Raw genomic sequence first — 12,909 nt, 5'->3', positions numbered from 1 at the left:
CTTTTCCTTCTCTTCCTGCTCCTTTTCCTTCTCTTCCTGCTCCTTTTCCTTCTCCTCCTCCTGTTCCTTTCCCTTCTCCTTTTCCTCCTCCTCCTCCTCCTCTCCAAATCCCAAATCCGGTCACCCGGGGGGCCGCTGCCGCGTTCCCTCCTTCCTTGCGCGGGCTGGAAGAGAGAGGATGTGGTGCAGGCTGGGGCTCCACACTCCTTCCTGTGCTCTGTTGCTGTGGTTGTCCCTGGTTACTGGACAAGCTCCCTCCTCCTCCTGCTCCTCCTCCTCCTTCCCCGCTCCCTCTCTATCAGCTCTGCTCTGCCACCCCTCCAGAGATAATAATAATAATTGTAGCATTTAAGTGCTTACTATATGGCAGGCCCTGTACTAAGCGCTGGGGTGGATACAAGCAAATCGGGTTAGACAGTCCCTGTCCCACATGGGGCTCCCAGTCTCAATCCCCATCTTGCAATGAGGAAACTGAGGCCCAGAGGAGTGAAGTGACTTGCCCGAGGTCACACAGCAGACAAGTGGAAGAGCCGAGATTAGAACTCACAACCTTCCGACTCCCAGGCCTGCGTTGTATCCACTACGCCATGCAGAGATGTTAACGGAGCAGGCCGAGCCCTCCCCACCTTACCTCCCCCACTACAGTGTCCCCTCCAAGCCCTCGGCTCGTCTCCACCACCCACGGTCGAGCTCCTGGACTCTGAATCCTTCGAGAAGGAAAAAAATCAATTTAATCAACTATCCGGGGAACGCACGCATAAGCCGCGTTGGCGGCCGGAATCCCAGGATGGTGGATGCCTCTTCCTCATAGGCCGGGCTTGGACAGGAGTCCCTGAGTCAAAGCGGCGATCACTCTCGAAGAGGCTCTACCACCATTCCAGTCTGTACCAAAGCAGAAGGAATTTTCCTAAGGCTCCCCCAGCTGCACACCTGGAGCCTAAATCCCCCGGGAGTCGGAAGATCATGGGTTCTAATCCCAGCTCTGTCACTTGTCTGCTGTGTGACCTTGGGCAAGTCATTTCATTTCTCTGTGCCTCATTTCTCTCATCTGTAAAATGGGGATTAAGACTGGGAGCCCCTTGTGGGACAGGGACTATGCCCAACCTGATTAGCTTGGATCTACCCCAGCACTTAGAATGGTGCTTGACACATAGTAAGTGCTAAACAAATACCATTATTATTATTATCCCCCACCATTCCATCAGTGATATTTTTTGAGTGCTTACGGCGTGCAGAGCACTGTACTGACCACTTGGGAGAGTAATCAAGCAATCTGTGGTATTTGAGTTCTTACTGTATGCAGAGCACTGTACTAAGAACTTGAGAGAGTACAATGCAATAGAATTTAAAAAATAGTAATAATAATTATTGTGGCTTTTTTTAAGCACTTACTGTGTGCCAGGCATTGTACTAAGCGCTGGGGTGGATACAAGCAAATCAGGTTGGATCCCATCCCTGTCCCACATGGGGCTCCCAAGTCTCAATCCCCATTTTACAGATGAGAGAACTGAGGCCCAGAGGAGTGAAGAGACTTGCCCAAGGTCAGACAGCAGACAAGTGGAAGAGCCGAGATCAGAACTCACAACCTTCTGACTTCTGACACCAGCTAGCAATGACTACCATCCCTGCCTTGTAGGAGTTTAAAGTCTGTTAAGAACAGGGGACGTGTCTGCTAATTTTGTTGTATTGTACTCTCCCAAGTGCTTATTACAATGCTCTGCACATTGAAGTGCGCAATAAATTAAATATAATTGATTGAGAACAAACTCCCATCTCCTGGTTTAAATCCCCATCTTGCACTGCCCAACCTGGGGGTATATGGGATTGGTTGAGTGGACCAGCTCTCTCCTCCCTCTCCACTGCACGTGCAACTTAAACTGTAGCTAGAGGACTCTAAATTAGACCTGAACTGGGGGGGGGGGGGGGGGGAGGAGACTTGGATTGTTAATTGAGCAACTGTGGACTATCCTTCCCTGGAGGTTTTGAAAAAGAGGGCCAGATACTTTCTCCCACCACCTTTTACTTTTAACAGATAGCTTGCCTTGAGGTCTAAGTGACCACTCAAAGATGTAGTTGAATCAATCATCAGCCCCTAAACTGGCTCTGTTCAATAAATGATAGATTTTTTTATTCCAAGTGGGGCCTTCACCTAGATCTTAAACTGTTTTATCCCTGTTCTGTTTTTTTAAGAGTATTTGTTAAGCGCTTGTTACATGCCAGACACTGTACTGAGCACAGGTTAAACACAATGAATGTCCCAAATGGGGCTCAGTCTTAATCTCCATTTTACAGATGAGGGAACTGAGGCCCAGAGAAGTGAAGCAACTTGCCCAAGATCACAGAGCAGACAAGTGGTGGAGCTGGGATTAGAACCCAGGTCCTTTTGACCTTTGCACTAGGGCCACGCTGCTTCTCCAACTGACTGATTTACCAGTCATGTTTTAACTCACGTGCCTTTCCCCAGCTGCCAGGACTTACCCACTCCCAAACTCTAGAGTGGCCAGGAAAGTTAAAGCCACACTCAGTTTACCCAACACACATAAATATAAGTCCAACGTGGACCAACATCTCAGAAAACAAATACAAATAGCCGTCATTGGGCAGGGATTGTCTCTATCTGTTGCCGAGTTGTACAATCCAAGCACTTAGTACAGTGCTCTGCACATAGTAAGCGCTCAATAAATACTATTGAATGAAATAGACCACACTGCAGGTAGCAGTAGTCTTTCTTTTTTTTTTTCTTGAATGGTATTTGCTAAGTGCTTACTATGTGTTAAACACTATTTTAAGCACTGGGATAGGTAAAAATTAATTAGGTCAGCCTGTCTCTGTCCCTTCTGGGGCTCACAGTCTAAGTAAGAGGGAGAGCAGGTATCCCCTGTGTACAGTTAGGGAAGCTGAAGCACAGGAAAGTTAAGTAACTTGTCCAAAGTCATTCAGCATGCAATTGGCAAAGTCAGAATTAGAACCCAGGTCCTTCTGACTCATAGGCCCATGCTCTGTCCGCTAGGCCACACTGCTTCCTAATGATTCCTCGCTACTATTGAATGGAGTAGCTCTAGGAGATAAATAAATAAGCCTATTTACCAAGAGGCTTTTGTCATCCCCAAAATGTCTGCACTTACCTCTCCTGCAGGAAATACAACCTCTCTTTCCCCTTCGGCAATGCTCTAAGCTCTAGGGGGAAAAGCGGGAACTTTCAGCCTTCGAAGCCCCTCCTCCATCTACAAGGAGTAACCCACCCCCAGATTTTTCCCAAGCCTCGGAGGAAAGATTCATATCCAGTCAGCCCCAAGACCCTACTGGTTCATTCCCCTTCTCCACCAGCTCTTATCAATGAAGTCCCACTCAGGCGAGTCACCTGCCTACCCATCCAGAGAGGTGGTGCTTTCTCCAGCCTATGATCCCACAGGTGAGACTAATCAGTAGGTTCATTCATTCAATAGTATTTATTGAGCGCTTACTATGTGCAGAGCACTGTACTAAGCACTTGGAATGTACAATTCGGCAACAGATAGAGACCATCCCTGACACTGACAGGCTTACAGTCTTAAAGCCCAAATCAAAGAACATTTTTCAGCATGGGCAACTGTGGCCCGTTTTGCTAAGGAAATGAGTCCTCTCCGAACACTCCAAACACCGGGAAAAAGTGACGCTGCTATTTTCAGTGCCCGTTTAGTTCCTTTAAGTAGCCGAGCACAGCATTTTCCAACTCTCCTCCGTTCCTCTCTCCACTGGCCAGATGCAATTCCTGATTTCAGCCTAAGGGATAATAAACTCTTGTGATTGAAAATGGATACACGGACACACACAGACCCTGACTGTCTGCCTCTCCTCTCTAGACTGTAAGGCCGTGGTGGGCAGTGAATGTATCTGCCTACTCTACTGTACCGAACCATCCCGACAGCTCGGAGCTTAACACGTAGTAACCGTTCAATAAATACGATCGATAACTGATGATGATGACTCTGGAGTCATTTAATCCATCCCCCCACCTCCGTGAATGCTCCAGGAAAATGGGACGTGTCGCTCCTGTTCCGAAAGCCCTTCAGAGATGGAGATCGGAAGACATCCCAGTGTGGATGTACTAAACGGAAAACAACAGGATCAGGGCTGGGATTGGCATCTCAATCCGGAGCAAAATCCTGGAATGATATTTGACTGTTTAGAATAAATAGCAAGGCAAAAATAAAGAACAGGGGGCGGTTCATATTGGGAGTACTGTATCCATCCCTTTATTCATATTAATATGAATAATACCTCTCCCTCTCTACACTGTAAGCTCGTACGGACGGGGAAGATGTCGGCTAATTCTGTTGCCTTGTACTGTCCCAATAATAATAATAATGATAGTATCTGTTAAGTGCTGATTATGTGTCAAGCACTGTTCTAAGCACTGGGGTAGGTACAAGCTAATCATGTTGGACACAGTCCCTGTCCCACATGGGGCTCCCAGTCTTAATCCCCATTTTACAGATGAGGTAACAGGCCCACAGAAGTGAAGTGACTTGCCCAAGGTCACACAGCAGACAAGTTGCAGAGCCGGGATTAGAAACGAGGAGCTTAGTACAGTGTTCTGCACATAGCACTCAATCAAAACGATTGATTGACTGATTCCTTAAATGTGGTTTAAGAACCCTCTGAAGATTTATTCCCTTGAGAAAATGACTTTAAAAATACACACTCCTCTATCAGACAACCTTCTACAAGCAGGCTCATTAAAGGAGCGAGGTTAGAAAACACAGGGAGTAATTTTCCCAGCAACACATCAGTCCCCCGGGCACCCAAGAGTCGCTGCAAACATGTCAATGGGACACCACGGGGATTTGGGATTGTTCCATTTTCTCCTGGAAGTTGTCAGATCTGATGCTTGCCTTAGCTCTGGGGGGTTGGCCTGGAAAAATCAATTTACCTTGCAAATAAATCCCAAACATTTACCGGCCCATCAGACCTCTTTACCAGCCTACTCTTCTGACACCATCAGGACTGGCAGGCTCTGAACTGGGAGTCAGGAGTCCCAGGCTCTTAGCCCAGCTCTGCTTTTGGCCTGCTGGGTGATCTTGAGTAAATCACTTAACCTCTCTGTTCCTTGGTTTCCTCATCTGCCCTCCCTACCTCTTAGACTGTGAGGACGGAGGCTGTGTCTTATCTAATTATCTGGCATCCTGCCCCAGGACTTAGCACAGTGCTGGCGTAGAGTAAGCACTCAACAAATACTATCGATTGACAACCGGCAGCGAGGCGTAGTGGATAGAGCAGGGACCTAGGAGTCAGAAGGATCTGGGTTCTAATCCCAGCTCGGCCATTTGTCCGCTAGATGACCTCAGACAAGTCACTCCACGTCTCTGTGCCTCAGTGACCTCATCTGTAAAATGGGGATTAAGCCTGTGAGCCCCAAGTGGGACTTGGATTGTGTTCATTCTGATTAGCTTGTATCTACCCCAGCGTTTAGTACAGTGCCTGGCCTATAACGAGTGCTTAACAAATGCCATTTAAAATGTGCTTAATAAATTCCATAATTCAGTTAACATGCTTTTACTTCTCACCCAAATTATTACTCACTCTAGACCCGTGGACAAGGGGGTATTTAATAATAATAATAATAATAATAATAATGGCATTTGTTAAGCGCTTACTATGTGCAGAGCACTGTTCTAAGCACTGGGATAGATACAGGGTAGTCAGATTGTCCCACATGGGGCTCACATTTTTTAATCCCCATTTTTCAGATGAGGTAACTGAGGCACAGAGAAGTTAAGTGACTTTCCCAAGGTCACACAGCAGACAAGTGGCGGAGTCGGAATTAGAACCCTCGACCTCTGACTCCCAAGCCCGTGCTCTTTCCACCACGCTGCTTCTCTGGGTTAAACTCCTGCAAATCCGGGGCCCCGGGAACCCAAGAACCCGTCCCCAAGCTGTTGGGAGATACTTGTTCTCCCCCAAACCGATTCTCAAGATCCTTGTGAGCACAGAGGAATTGCATGAGGTAATAGATGAATTTCCCAGCTGATGAAATCTGAGGTAGGATAGTAGAAAGGGTTGGGATGTGGTGGGGGACTCTAATTAAACATAAAACCCCGGGATCGCATTTGTGCATGAATGAAATATGCAGAACAATCGGTCAGAGAGAAAATTCAACCCCCGTGGGCACTTGGCTTCCTTTCAACAGCTCCCTTGAGTTTCCCCGGAAGAGGGGTAAGCTCTCTTTCTTCTACTCTGCTGGCTACTGCAGTGAGCCATTGCTGGGAAATCACTAACAAGCTGGGGTGTTCTTTCTACCCAGTGACAGACTGACAAAGCCATCAAGGAGATTAGGTCTCCATCTGGGCCGGGGCTTTGAATTAACCAGCTCTTGGCAGCTTTGGTGCATCCACCGCCGCCATGGGAAATGGCCACTTGGTGAGAAACATTCTTTTCCCTCCTGCCTCTCAGGAGGTGGAGGTGGAGGAGGTGGAGATGAATCAGCGCGTCCTCACTGGCGGTGCGGAGGTAGGGCCTTGTATGAAACCAGCCCCGTTCACAGCTCCGGAAACCCGTGGGGCCCACCGGGGTTGGGGCGTTGCCGGGCCGAATACCGTGGCCTCGTGGATAGAGCACGAACCTGGGAGTCGGAAGGACCTGGGTTCTAATCCCCCTCCGCCACTTGCCTGCTGCGCGACCTCGGGCGAGAAACTCCTCCGGACCGTAAGCTGGTCGTGGGAGGGGAAGGTGTCTGTTGATTGTTGTATTATACCCTCCCAAGCGCTCGGTACAGTCCTCTGCACACAGTAAGCGCTCAGTAGCTCTCCCAAGCCCCCCTAAGGATCACACCTGGAGAGTTTCCAGTACTCTACCAGTCTTGGCTATGGGAGGGAGAGTTAAGCAGAGGCCTAAAAATTCCACTCCTAGCTTGGCCAGTGGCTAGAGAGTGGCAGACCATCTACTACCAGTCAAAACTCACCTGTGCTGGGCATCACCGGCACGGGAGAGAGCCGAGGGCGGAGGCTCAAGTTTACTGCGCAGAAGGCGGCAATAGAAAACCACTTCCGTATTTTTACCAAGAAAACTCCACTACCAGAACGATGACAGGTGGAGGTGGGGCGTCCTGGGAGAGATGTATCTGGGGCGTCGCTACGGGTCGGAGACGACTTGACAGCATAAGACACGACTCTCCCGAGGCTTAGTACAGTGCTCTGCACACAGTAAATGCTCAGAAGAAAAAATTGAATAAAAGTTATTTAATTCTCTTTGCTTCAGTTACCTCATCTGTAAAATGGGGTTTAAGACTGTGAGCCCCATATGGGACAGGGACTGGGTCCAACCCGATTACCTTGTATCTACTCCAGGGCTTGGAATAGTGCTTGGCACATAGTAAGTGCTTAACAAATACTGCCACAATTATTATAAATGAAATAAGAAAATTCATCTATTGACATATGGATAAGTATGGAGAAGCAGCGTGGCGCAGTGGAAAGAGCACGGGCTTTGGAGTCAGGGCTCATGAGTTCGAATCCCAGCTCTGCCACTTGTCAGCTGTGTGACTGTGGGCAAGTCACTTCACTTCTCTGGGCCTCAGTTCCCTCATCTGTAAAATGGGGATTAAGACTGTGAGCCCCACGTGGGACAACCTGATTCCCCTGTGTCTACCCCAGCGCTTAGAACAGTGCTCTGCACATAGTAAGCGCTTAACAAATACCAACATTATTATTATTACAAGGGTGCCAGTTTGTCTTTCCCGTGACGGTTGTCTTCCCTCCCTGTCTCGTAAGCCCGTAACCTTGGCATTATCTTCAACTTCTCTGACTTATTCAAATCCGCCACCAAATCCTGTCGGCTTTACCTTCATGACGTTGCTAAAATCTGCCATTTCCTCTCCACCCATTCTGCTGCTACACTGATCCAAGCACATATCGTATCCCACTTTGACAAATGATAATAATACAAAATAAATCAATTACTTAAATAAAATTGACACGTTGAGGAAACGACCGAGTGTAAGAATATGAACGTTAAGTGCTGTAGGGGGATGTGATTTCTCTTGGGGACAGAAAAGGATGTCGATCAATTAATAGTAATAATAATAACTATGGTATTTAAGTGCTTACTATGTGCCAAACACTGTTTCAAGCACTGGGGTAGAGTAGGGTAATCAGGTTATCCCCCGTGGGGCTCACACTTTTAATCCCCATTTTAAGCACTTGTTACATGCCAGACACTGTACTGAGTGCTGGGAGTAATGTATAGGAATAATAGTAATAATAATTGTGATATTTAAGTATTTACTATGTGCCAAGCACTGTACTAAGTGCTAGGGTAGATACAAGCAAATCGGCTTGGACACAGTCCCTGTCCCACTTGGGACTCCCAGTCTCAATCCCCATTTTACAGATGAGGGACCTGAGGCACAGAGAAGTTAAGTGACTTGCCCAAGGTCACACAGCAGACAAGTGGTGGAGGCGGGGTTAGAACCGACATCCTCTGACTCCCAAGTCCATGCTCTTTCCACTAAGGCACACTGCTGGTATTTATTGAGCGCTTACTGTGTGCAGAGCCTATTAGCACTTGGGAAAGTACAATAGGACAGAGTTGATCATCACACTCGCTGCTCACAAGGAGCGTACTGACTGCGGATCATTCATTCAATCGTATTTATTGAGCGCTTACTGTGCGCAGAGCATTGTACTAAGCGCTTGGAAAGTATAATTCGGCAACAGACAGAAACAGTCCCCCAGCAGGGCACACATTTAAGCTTACTGTGGGCACAGAATGTGTCTATTTATTGTACTCCCTCAAGTACAGCATTCTGCACATAGTAAATGCTCAATAAATACAATTGACTGACTGACACGTAGGTAAGGAGCATCTCCAGCCCCTTGAGCATTCAGCCCCTTGCTAGGTATTCCCAGACTAGCCAGAACACCCTGATTTATTAAAAAAATATGCTTTCACTGCTACAACTTCATTGTGTCTTCACAACTGCTTTGTGGGACGGGAGGAACTGAGATTATTCACCCTGTTGTAGAAAGGAAAACTGAGGCACAGAGCGCATCATCCTTGGGACTGCCGGGAGAATTCTGCTATGCTCTCAGCCGCGTGTGCGTTTTCTTTTGGACCACACTATCCTCCCTCCTTCCTCTGTGAACTCATGATTTAATTCGACCGTCAAGCGACGACAACGAAATCCAAGTACTAACCACAAGACAGAGACTGAGGCGGGGGTGGTGAGGCTCAGCCCCGGCTGCAGGCTTAATACCGTATTCATTTCTCTCATTAAATTTCAGGAAAATCTTTAAGACCGTGCTCATGAAACCTCCAGGCACTAATTAATATGCTCATTCACAAGGTTTGAACTGGTTGGTGTTGGGCTCTTGTGGATTCCACCCTCAGAGAAGAGAGGGGGACTGCATCTCATAGCCTGGGGGCTCCAGGCGAGGGGCAGTCAGTCTTGAAGCTACTTCCAGTCACAGTAGTATTTATTAATAAAAATAATAGTATTTGTTAAGCTCTTACTATGTGCCAAACACTGCTAAGCGCTGGGGTGAATATAAGCAAGAGGGGCTGGGCGCAGTCCCTGTGCCACATGGGGCTCACAGTCTCAATCCCCCTTTGACAGATGAGTTAACTGAGGCCCGGAGAAGTGAAATGACTTGGCCAAGTTCACACAGCAGAGAGAAGCAGCGTGGCTCAGTGGAGAGAGCCCGGGCTTGGGAATCAGAGCTCATGGGTTTGAATCCCGGCTCTGCCACTTGTCAGCTGTGTGACTGGGGCAAGTCACTTCACTTCTCTGTGCCTCAGTGACCTCATCTGTAAAATGGGGATTAACTGTGAGCCTCATGTGGGACAACCTGATTACCCTGTATCTCCCCCAGCACTTAGAAGAGTGCTCTGCACATAGTAAGCGCTTAACAAATACCAACATTATTATTATTATTATTAAGTGGCAGAGATGGGATTAGCATCCATGTCCTTCTGACTCCCAGGCCCTTGTTCTATCCATCCTGGGCTCCGCCACTTGGCAGCTGTGTGACCTTGGGCAAGTCACTTAACTTCTCGGTGCCTCAGTTACCTCATCTGTAAAATGGGGATTAAGTCGGTGAGCCTCACGTGGGACAACCTCATTCCCCTGTATCTACCCCAGCGCTGACAACAGTGCTCTGCATATAGTAAGCACTTAACAAATATCGACATTATTATTATTATCACTACGCCACAGTGCTTATCGAGCACTTACTATGTGCAGCAGCATGGCTCAGTGGAAAGAGCACGGGCTTTGGAGTCAGGGGTCATGAGTATGAATCCCAGCTCTGCCGCTTGTCAGCTGTGTGACTGTGGGCAAGTCACTTCACTTCTCTGTGCCTCAGTTACCTCATCTGTAAAATGGGGATTAAAACTGTGAGCCCCACGTGGGACAACTTGATTCCCCTATGTCTACCCCAGCACTTAGAACAGTGCTCTGCACATGGTAAGCGCTTAACAAATACCAACATTATTATTATTATTACTAAGCACTTGGGAGAGTGCAACATAAGAGAGTTGGTAGGTGCGACCCCTATCCACCAAAGGATCAGTCCGACCCTTGGATCCCAAGAGCCATGAGGTCCAGAGAGGGGCAGCCAGGACTCCTGGTGCCAGAGGGGAATGGAGAGAGGCAAGGCCAGCCTTTCCTCAGAGTGGAGTACTTGACCCATGTAAAGAGGCAGCAGAGCCCAGTGGAAAGTCCAGGGGCCTGGAATCTGGAATTCAGATCTGGAAATCGGGAAGTCAGAGGGCCTGGGTTGTAGCTCCAGCTTTCTGACCTTGGCCAAGTCCCTTTACCTCTCTGAGTTCCCATTTCCTCATCTGTATAATGGAGGGAATGATGCCTTTGGACTAAGTTTGTTACATCGTACTCTCCCAAGTGCCTAGTACAGTACTCTGCACACAGTAAGCTCTCAATAAATACCACTGTTTGATTGATTGATTGCCTGCCTCTCCTTCTCTCACAGGGCAAAATGAGATCAGAAATGTGAAAGGGCTTTGGAAAAAATAAGAGCCTGGCTACAGGGTTTCCCCAGAGAAGGACCCGCAGAGCCCCAAGGTCATTCAAAGCCACCCCCCTAGACTGGAAGCTCCTGGGCAGGGAATGTGTGTGTTACTGTTATAGCGTATCCAGCCCGAGCGCTTAGTACAGTGCTCCGCACACAGTAAGCGCTCGGTAAATACGACTGACTGACAGCCCCAGGCCACCCTGGTGTTCAGACAGCAAGCCCCTGCAAGCAGGCCGGTAGACACCAGACGTGCAGAAGCCTGTGATGGTGGGGTGATGTCAGCTCTTGCCACAGACACCCTAGGAGCAAGTCAATTTGCTTATTCACCCCTTTTTCCGAGCGGCAGCCGAAGCTTCTCCAGGGGCGCTGAGAGCTGTCCTCAGTCTCCCAGAACCCGGGGCTCAGGGTAGGGAAAGGTTACTGGACGTTCCCCTGCACCCCTCCGGACCCCGAGGACGGAACAGCGGTCGGGAGGGGGAGATGCTGTCCTCTCCACGCAGCAGGCAGACAGACTTCAGATAAGCCTCAAAAGCCAATCTGTCTAAGAGCTCATCGCGGAGCCAAAAGGAACTCTCTGGGAAGGGAAAAACCTGCCTGCCTCTGCTAAAAATAGCACACAGCTCCATGAGAAGTACTGTGACAAAGAGGAAGCAGATTGCCTGCTGTTTTAAGGATTAAGGGAAGGGTATTGATGAGAGGACTTGAATAATCCCAGCTGGCATCGTGAGGGATAATAAATTCCGCCATCCACAAACCTCAGCTCCCTTGGTGTTCTCTCTGGCCTCTGCCTCCTGCCTGTTAGTATAACAAACAAACAAATAAAATCAGGCTTTGTGGGTGGGAAGGAGGGAAACAATGGAAATCTGGTATGGTGGGAATCTTTTTTATGGCAGTCGTTTAGTGCTTACTATGTGCCAGGCCCTGTACTTAGAGCTGGGATAGACACAAGCTCATCACGTTGGACACGGTCCATGTCCCCACATGGGGCTCGCAGTCTTAATCCCCATTTTACAGATGAGATAACAGAGGCCAGAGCAGTGAGGTGACTTGCTCAAGGTCACACAACAAATGGCAGAGCCAGAATTGGAACCCAGGTACTTCTGACTCCCAGGTCCGTGTGCTATCACTAGACCACACTCTTATGCTCCTCTTCTGTTTCTTCACCCTTCTCTCCCTGGCAATTTTCTCCCTAGGATCAGTTTGACCGGCCCTTCCCTTCAAAATGGACCCACAAAGCTAGGCTCCTTTCCAATGGAATCCCTTAATCAGCCAATCAATCATTAGTATTTATTGAACATCTATTAATAATAATAATCATAACGGTATTTGTTAAGCACTTACTATGTGCCAGGCACTGGGACACTTGGGAGAGCACAACTCAAAGACATGATCCCTGCTGTCAAGGAGAGACTGACAGAAACAAAGCACTGACAAATACTTGAAGGAGAGACAATCCTAGTAGAAATGGTATTAACTGAGCACTTTATGAGTGTGGGAGCAAGGTACTATACCCTCGGGCTATACAACAGAAGCACAGAACACATTCCTGAGTACGGAAAGTTACAAACGTGCTGAATAAATTAATGTTGTGGTAAATATGCATTCAAAGCCAACATAAATGCTAAGGTTGTTGAGGGGCTGGACTTGGGAACCTGTGGAGCTCAACATATTAAGTGCTCACTATGCGTCAAGTTCCGTGTTAAAGGTAGATATCTGAGGTAGATTTTAGGTAATCAGAGCAGACGCACCACCTAAGAGGGAAGGAGAAGAGGTTATCTTCTCCCCAGTTGACAAGAGGAGGATACGGAGGCACCGAGAAGTAAGGAGGCTTGACCAAGGCGATACAGCATCAAGTGGCAGAGCCGGGGCCAGAACCGAGGATGCGGGACGCCGCTGACGGCTT

The sequence above is a fragment of the Ornithorhynchus anatinus genome, chromosome 4 (genome assembly GCF_004115215.2).
Source record: "Ornithorhynchus anatinus isolate Pmale09 chromosome 4, mOrnAna1.pri.v4, whole genome shotgun sequence".
NCBI classification, from domain to species: Eukaryota; Metazoa; Chordata; class Mammalia; order Monotremata; family Ornithorhynchidae; genus Ornithorhynchus; species Ornithorhynchus anatinus.
This window is presented reverse-complemented; position numbering follows the sequence as displayed.